The following is a 6857-nucleotide window of genomic DNA, read 5'->3' on the forward strand; positions in this document are numbered from 1 at the left end:
CTCAGTGACCTCCATAAGAAACCAGCCGATGCCTGTTGCGTGATTATGATCTTGGCAGTGACCCGACGGGGGGACTGTCAGTGTCTCCCCTGTGCTGAGGTGGAGGCTGAGGGTCACAGAGTTTGTGAAAGGCCCACCCGAGTTTCCCACGGCAGCTGGGACAACTCACCATGAACCGGGGCCTGAAAACCACACAGATGGGTTCTCTGACAGTCCTGGAGGTCAGGAGTCCGGCTCGGGTCTCACGGGGCTAAATGCAGGCGTGGGCAGGGCTGGTCCTTCCGGAGGCTCCAGGGCAGCATCGGTTCCCGCCTTTTCCAGCTTCTAGAGGCGCCGCACCCCTGGCTCGCGGCCCCTCCTCCATCCTCACAGCCAGCAGCGCAGCATCTCCCGTCTCTCTCTGCCTCTGACCCTCCCGCCTCTCTCTTATAAGGACCCTGGGATGATGCTAGGCCCACCAGGGAATCCAGGGTCATCCCCATCTCAGGGGCCTTAACTTAATCCCAGCTGCAAAGTCCCCTCTGCCCTGTGAGGCGACACATCCGCAGGGCCCAGGAAGGACGTGGGTGTCTTTGGGGGCTCTTATTCTGCTGAGCACAGTGGGAGAGAGATCTTTTCTGTCTCTGCAACCCTAGAGAAAGTCTCGTTTATCTCTGGCTCCGGCTGGACCGCTTGGGGACTGATTGCTGGGTCCTGAGGGTGTGATGTACTGACAGCCCCTCACATCTCTCAGAGCCCAGCAAGCATCAGGTCCCGAGCCACGATCTGAGACCCAGTTATTCCCAGACTCTTTGAGGACGTGGGTCCAATATCACCACACATCCTTCTGAGAGGGAGGCCAAGGAAATTGTGTGACACCAAAGCCACCCGCCGTGCTCCAGCCTGAAGAGGGAGGAATGCAGCCCTGAAAGGACCCACGGTCTCCTCTTGGGGCCTCGGGAGAGAGCGAGGCCCTGCTGACACCGTGATTTCTGCCCCCCAGATAATGAAGGTGTGTTGTATTAGCTACTGGATTTGTGGTGATTTGCCTCAGCAGAAGGAGAAAACCGGTGCAGATTAGAAATCTCAGAGGTTCCGTCTTTAGATGCTTGGTGACTGCAGTGCTGGCAAACACTGCATGTCCACCAGTGGGGGATGGTCAACCTTAGGGACCTTGCAAGACAAAACAAAACGAAACAAAACATTAAACCAGCTGAATGTCCAAAACGACGTGCTCGCTCTCTTGTCAAAGACCTCCTCGCATTTTAGCGTTCCTCTTCAAGCTGAGAAAAAAACAAACTTCGTACCGCATCTCCTGAAGAAATAAAACGTAACTTTACCTACACTTAAATCATTATCTCACGATTTAATGGGTCGATAAAGAAGCGTGTAGACTGCCTGTCACCAATGCGATCCACGGTCCGCTTTGTTGAGACGGAACAGACGGGAAAATCTAACCTTTTCCGGGTTTTACCAGCACTGACGCAGGTAAACGAGCCACCGCTGCAATCAACATACACAAGTTTCATCTCCGCCCGAAACCCTGGGGCTGCTCTGTATTCGGGCTGTTCTCCCACCTGGGCCCTGGCAACCGCTCACTTGCTCTGTGTCCCTACAGGCTGGAGTTTCTAGGGCGCAGGTAAACGGGGCAGGTGTGCGGGCGGAGGAGACTGCGTGTGACCTTCTCACTCTCGGGTTTGATGCTGGTTCACAGCTCAGGGTCGGGATTTGCCCTGTGACCCACTCCGGGATCACGCTGAGTTTGGACCGTTTACATCTCCTGATAGGACCAGTATCGGGGCTTAGTTCTTCCTATTTATGTTACACTTTCAACTGGTGTTACTTCTTTTGTTTGTTTCTTAAATCTTTCAAAATACGACTCATGCTTTGTGTCAGAGGCTAGGGCCCCAGGAAACAGACTTCGAGACAGAGGCTGAGATAGGAAAATGAGTGGGGACGGCCCTTGTGGTCACCACCGGCTATGCGGTGAAGGATGCAAAGTCTGCGTACATCTCATGGGGAGCTCTGGAGCTTCACCCCCGTCCCCTGTTGACCACAGGTGCTGGGCCTGGACGCGGCAGCCTCCGCGACGGATAGGTGACATCTCTCTTCAGCCACCGATGTTCCCAGCAGCTGGGAAACTGCCTGTGTGTGTGTTTGGGGGGCGCATGGTGCCCACAGCACCCACTGGCCACCCCTGAACTGCTCAGCTCGGGGTGATGTGCTCTGGACATGGTCCCTCCAGGATCTCTTTTTCTAGGGGGGAAACTTGGAACAGAAAGATTAGTGGGTGAACCACAGCCCCACCGCTGCCCCGAGCTGCACGCCCCCACCACCCCTCACCTCCCCCAGCTCTCCCTCCGCTAGGCTAAGACGCTTAGCTGCTGGGGTGGCCCAGACCTCACCCCACGCGCCGTCGAAATGGCAGAGAAGCGCCAGGAGCAAGGGACGCGGGGACGCTCTGCCCGGCCACCCTCCTGGGTGGCGTGTCCTCCGCGCCTTCACCTTGGCTGTTCTGCTGCCAGGAACGCCCCCTGCAGCCTTTCCACTTCCTCTCTGACCTCTCCACTGAACACACTGCTTTTTATTTTCTTAGTTTCATTTCTTGTACTCTTTATTTGCAAATCATTCAGGTGTACAGAAGAATTGCAAGAATAAGTATAGTAAGATAAAAACCCAAACTGCATACCTTTCCCCAGATCCAGCTATTAACAGTTTGCCCCCAGTTTGCTTGCTCGTTTGCTGTCTGTTTTATAGACGGAAAATATACTTTTCTGAAGTACTTAAGAGTGAGCTGCATACATAGTGACACTTTACCCCTGTCATCGTCCACTGGGGTGGCTCTAACAAAAAGGCCACGGACTGGGGGCTTATAAATAACAGAAATCTATTTCTCACAGTTCTGGAGACTGGAGTCCGAGATCGAGGTGCCAGCAGATTTGGGGTCTGGTGACGTTTGCTTCCTGGTTCTCGCTGTGTCCTCACAGGGCAGAAGGGGCGACGGAGGTCTCTGGGGTCTCTTCAACCAGGGCACTAATCCTATTCATGAGGGCTCCGCCCTCATGATCTAATCACCTCCCAAGGGCCCCACCTCCTAATACCATCACATTGGGGATTATGTTTCCATATATGAATTTTTAGGGTACACAGATATGTAGTCTATAGTAGCCCCTAAATACTTCAGCGTGAATTTTCAAAGAAGAACATTCTTTTACATAACCAGAGAACAGCTACTGATTCCCATAAACTTAATGTTGATGCAACGCATTTATTCCGTCTACGTCTGAATCTCAGTTTTGTCAATTGACCTAATAATTTCCCTCTGCCCAGGGACTTCCCTGCTGCTCCAGTGGGTAAGACTCCATGCTCCCAATGCAGGGGGGCCGGGTTTGATCCCCGGTCGGGGAACTGAGATCCTGCATGCATGCCGCAACTAAGAGTCCGCATGCTGCAACCAAAACCCGACGCAGGCTAAATAAATAAATAAAATTAATATTTTTAAAAATTTCCCTCCGCCCTACTGGAGCCAGCCTAGCATCAGGCATTGTGTTTAGTTGTCACGTCTGGCGGATTTCCACAGATCAGCCTTTTACGGCACTAATATTTCTGAAGAATACTGTCCTTTTCTCCCCCTGTTAATAGAATGTTCCTTATTTCGGGTTTGTGTGAAGCTTCTCAGGTATAGACACAGGTTATGCATTCCTGGGCATAAGTGATCCTTTCTCTGGGCACCCATCTGCCCCTCACTTGTGGTGTTCATTTTTCCCACCTGGCTGAAATGTTGCCTCATTTATCCACTCTAATAATAGTCTGTGGGAAGAGACTTTCACTTTTTTATTTTTTAAATTTATTTTATTGAAGTATAGTTGATTTACAATGTTGTGTTTAATTTCTGCTGTACTGCAAAGTGATTTAGTTATACATACATATACACTCTTTTCATATTCTGTTTCATTATGGTTTATCACAGGATATTGAATATAGTTTCCTGTGCTATACAGTAGGACCTTGTTGTTTTCCGTTCTATATATAATAGTTTGCATCTGCTAATCCCAGACTCCCAAACCGTCCACCACTTTTTTATTTTTTAAGTTTATTTTATTGAAGTATAGTTGATTTACAATGTTGTGTTTAATTTCTGCTGTACTGCAAAGTGATTTAGTTATACATACATATACACTCTTTTCATATTCTGTTTCATTATGGTTTATCACAGGATATTGAATATAGTTTCCTGTGCTATACAGTAGGACCTTGTTGTTTTCCGTTCTATATATAATAGTTTGCATCTGCTAATCCCAGACTCCCAAACCGTCCCTCCCCACACTCCTCCCCCTTGGCAACCACAAGTCTGTTCTCTATGTCTGTGAGTCTGTTTCTGTTTCGTAGAACATTTCGTATGTATTTTTTCGTATTGCATCATATTTTAGATTCCACATATAAGTGATATCATACGGTATTTGTCTTCCTCTGTCTGGCTTACTTCACTTAGTGTGAAAATCTCTAGGTCCATCCTTGTTGCTGCAAATGGCATTATTTCATTCCTTTTTATGGCCGAGTAATATTCCATTATATATATACCACATCTTCTTTATCCATTCCTCTGTCAATGGACATTTAGGTTGTTTCCATGTCTTAGCTATTGTGAATAGTGCTGCTACGAACATTTGGGTGCATGTATCTTTTCGAATTATAGTTTTGTTCAGATACACACCTAGGAGTGGGATTGCTGGATCATATGGCAACCCTATTTTTAGTTTTTTGAGGAACCTCCATACTGTTTTCCATAGTGGCTGTACCAATTTTCATTCCCACTGACAGTGTAAGAGGGTTCCCTTTTCTCCACACCCTCTCCAGCATTTGTAATTTGTAGACGTTTTGATGATGGCCATTCTTACCGGTGTGAAGTGATACCTCATTGTAGTTTTGATTTGCATTTCTCTAATAATTAGCGATCAAGCATCTTTTCATGTGCCTGTTCACCGTCTGTATGTCTTCTTTGGAGAAATGTCTGTTTAGGTCTTCTGCCCATTTTTTGATTGGGTTGTCTGTTTTTTTTGTTGTTGACTTGTATGAGCTATTTGTATATTTTGGATATTAAGCCCTCGTCGGCTGCATCATTTGCAAATATTTTCTCCCAGTCTGTAGGTTGCCTTTTCGTCCTGTTTATGGTTTCCTTTGCTGTACAAAAGCTTGTAAGTTTGCTTAGGTCCCATTTGTTTATTTTTGCTTTTATTTCTGTTGCCTTGGGAGACTGACCTAAGAAAACGTCGGTACGATTTATGTCAGAGAAGGTATTGCCTCTGTTCTCTTTTAGGAGTTTTATGGTTTCATGTCTTCTATTTAAGTCTTTGAGCCATGTTGAGTTTATTTTTGTGTATGGTGTGAGGGAGTGTTCTAACTTCATTGTTTTACATGAGGCTGTCCAACTTTCCCAACACCACTTGCTGAAGAGACTTTTTTCCACTGTATATTCTTGCCTCTTTCGTCGAAGATTAATTGACAGTAGGTGTATGGGTGTATCTCTAGGCTCTGTATTCCGTTCCATTGATTCATGTCTGTTTTTGTGCCACTACCATGCTGTTTCGATGAGTGCAGCTTTGTCGTACGGGGAAGAGACTTACAGAGAGGGATGAACGCATCCCTCTCTTCATCCGAATCGCCCTGCTCCCCTGCATTTTGCGACTATTTGATGATTCTTGTCAAAGCTCCCTCCAAAGAGTCTCCTCTGGTTGCCCAAGGATGACTCAAGCCCTTTCCCTCGGTTTCTGCCACGTGTGATGATGACACAGAGCCCTACTGTCACTGCATCTGTTGGTGCATCTCCCTGCCTCACTGGAACTCTGGCTGTCCAGCGCCCAGTCGAGGGCGGCAGGGCACACTGATTGACTGACTGATTGAGCAAGGACCCTCTGTCACAAGGGCCTGAACTCTCAGTCTGGGTGATGTATGCCAAGGTGAGTGGGGGCCCACGACTCATGTAACGTGTGACTTGTGCAGAGAGCAGGGCAGGCCTCATAACAGGGGTTCTCTCTCCTGGCTGGTAGGTTCTTGGAGCGCTGGCATAATGCTTTTACATCAAGCATCGAACATGGTGCGTCTCACCTCCTCAGCACCCCAATGACACTGATATCAACAACAGCTTGGAAAGGACTGGGGCTCCTGAATTCCCCCTCCCCCATTGCACTCTTCCCGGTTTGTGCAAGCCAGAAACCTGGGGGCCTGCTCTCTGCTTCTGCTCCAGCCACACCCTAGCCCCTGCTCAGGCCTCCTCACTGGCCCCCATGCCCCCTCTGTCTACACCTTCTGCCTGGATGCCCCCAGCTCGTCTCTGTCTAAGTTGCGAGACGTGGGGGAATCCTTGTCAGGACCACTTTGTTTACTCTCCCCCTCAGTGCCCAGCGCAGGCCCATCACATTTCATCCATTAGTTACAACCCATGACAACCACAGTTCCAGAGCCAGCGGCCGGGCAGGCCTCCACCTCCCCTGCCCACCCGGGGCACTCGGGTTCCAAGTCTCCCATGAGATCCGTCATCACTGGTGCAAACGTGCGGAAAGTTCTAGCACCTCGCTGCCCAGGCTTCAGTCTGGGCTCCGCCGCTCGCTTGTGCCGGGGTGGCCCGTCACTCCTGGGCTCCGTATCTTTACCTGTAACACGGGGGCACTACAGATGGGAAGGAGGAACTGGGACCAGTGCTTAAGGTGTGCTTATCAGGAATTGGCACTTCCACCACGGCGCCCCCACTTCCCAGACGAGGCCAGGGTCCGCGAGACCGCGCATCCCGCGCATCCCGCGCATCCCGCGCATCCCGCGCATCCCGCGCATCCCGCGCATCCCGCGCATCCCGCGCCCGCCCGCGCGTCCCCGTCCCCGCC

The sequence above is a fragment of the Neophocaena asiaeorientalis genome, unplaced genomic scaffold (genome assembly GCF_003031525.2).
Source record: "Neophocaena asiaeorientalis asiaeorientalis breed wild unplaced genomic scaffold, Neophocaena_asiaeorientalis_V1.1 scaffold469, whole genome shotgun sequence".
NCBI classification, from domain to species: Eukaryota; Metazoa; Chordata; class Mammalia; order Artiodactyla; family Phocoenidae; genus Neophocaena; species Neophocaena asiaeorientalis.